Genomic DNA, 1,876 nt, shown 5'->3' on the forward strand with positions numbered 1-1,876 from the left:
CCCTACGACGGTCGCAGAGGCCGCTTCTTGTCTGTCTTCTTCTTGGCCACCAGCTTCTTGCCACGCTCACCTGCATGCTTTCTGGCCAAGGGCCCCTTGGCCCCTCCTGGGCCCCCAAGGGCCACGGGGTCCGTGGAGGCGGCCGCATCCTCCTCGTAGCCCTGCAGGAGCAGGCGGCCGGCCTCCTCGTCGAGGGCAGGCTCGCGGTTGGGGTGCATCAGCGGGCACGTGCCGGATGCCCAGCTCAGCCGCCCAGTCCCTCTTGAGCGCGTTGGCGCAGATCTCACCGCTGGCACCCACGTTGGGGTAGAAGATCTCGGTCAGGAGGTCGCCCTTGGCTGGGGGGGGCGGGAAAGTCTTTCCCCAGCAGGAGTTTCATACGGGACAGTCCTCCGGCGTATAGGGTCCCCTTGGGGCCCTCAATGGTGACCTGCAGGTTGCTGAGGTCAAAAGACCTGGATGCCATCGGGTGGGTCCGTGGTCAGCACTGTCACTTCCTTACATATCAGGCTGATAATGTGGTGGGGGAGGGGCAAGTTCTGCACTTCGGAGTTCATGACTGAGGCAGGCCGGGGCGGGTCCCCCAGCCCCCTTCCTGCGCTCTCCGGGCCGCGCGCGTGGGAGCAGGGGTGGGGGTGCAACTGCGACCCTGAGGCCCTGGCCCCCCACTCCGCTCCCCGCAGCCTGAAGCAGGTCGCGCACCCCGCCCACTGCTTGGCCCGCGCCAGGTGTCCAACGCACTGAGCCTAAGCATAACACTTTTTATAAAAATTGTTTTAAATCTTGTATTTACATATCATGTCACAATTTTATAAACACTACCATGCACATCATCTCTTTTGATATGCAAAAATAATTGGGTGAGATGGGTAAAGCAGCTAACTAGCTGTTATTTTTAAAAACAACAAAAATATGTTCTCTTTGTCAGTAAGACAACAAATTATTTAAATTTTGCCTGCGGTCACAGAGCTAGTAAGTGTAAACCCAGACTTCAACTCCAGCCCCCAACTCTAGATCCATAGCCCTGGTCAGTCAATTCTAGTCCCCTCACGCCTACTGACACGTGGAATGTTCTAGAGAGATTGGCTCTGGAAAGAAAACCTCTCCACCATGTAAATCATCGCCTTTTATGGGTGTATTCTGTAAATGTGATTTCTTAAAAATAGTACTTCCTTAATGCAAGGTATACTTGTGCTGCAATTATTTTACTCACGAAAAGCTAATAAAGAACTAGTGACACCTTGTGGCCAAGACTTATTAATTCATGCGCTAAGACCGCCCATTTTCAGGTGGGACTTGTCCAAGGCAGCGGAGACAACAGCACGACTTCTGGGAAGAACGGTCTGTGGTGTAGACGCCACCTCTTATAACGGATCTCTCCTGGAATTACTCTACTTGGGCTTCAGTCCCAACCACCTCCCAGAAACTGCTCCCACTGTCAAATTCACAGATGGCATCCATGTTGGCAAACCCAGGGTCACTTCGCAGTCCTCGTCTAACTTAATCTCTCGTAACATCTGACCAAGTTGACCCCACTGTTCCTGAAACCCTCGGTTTCAGCAAGATGAACTGGTTCCCTTCTGCCTTTAAAGTCTGTAAAGCCCTCTAAACGCTCCTGAGTACCAGGTTTATACCTCTCGCCCCGACCTTTCCGCTGAACTCGACTCACATCCCTAACCTGCTAACGTGACACATCCATCTGATGTCCAATAGCGTCTCAGATGAACACACCCGAAACGGAACTGCTGACTTCCCAAGCCTTCCACCAAACTGACCGAATCTCAGTAAATGACATGGTTATCACATCATTTTGCTCAAGACAAAAACTTAGTGGTCATCCTTTATTCCTCTATTCTTTCTCCTTCGACTAATCAAT

General features: G+C 52.3%; 1 pseudogene; it reads right to left on the bottom strand.

Annotated features, from left to right (window-relative positions):
- Window positions 1-2: 2 nt before the first annotated feature.
- Window positions 3-633, bottom strand: LOC105302999 (annotated as a pseudogene).
- Window positions 634-1,876: the final 1,243 nt, after the last annotated feature.

Source organism: Pteropus vampyrus, unplaced genomic scaffold, assembly GCF_000151845.1.
Source record: "Pteropus vampyrus isolate Shadow unplaced genomic scaffold, Pvam_2.0 Scaffold292, whole genome shotgun sequence".
Lineage (NCBI taxonomy): Eukaryota > Metazoa > Chordata > Mammalia > Chiroptera > Pteropodidae > Pteropus > Pteropus vampyrus.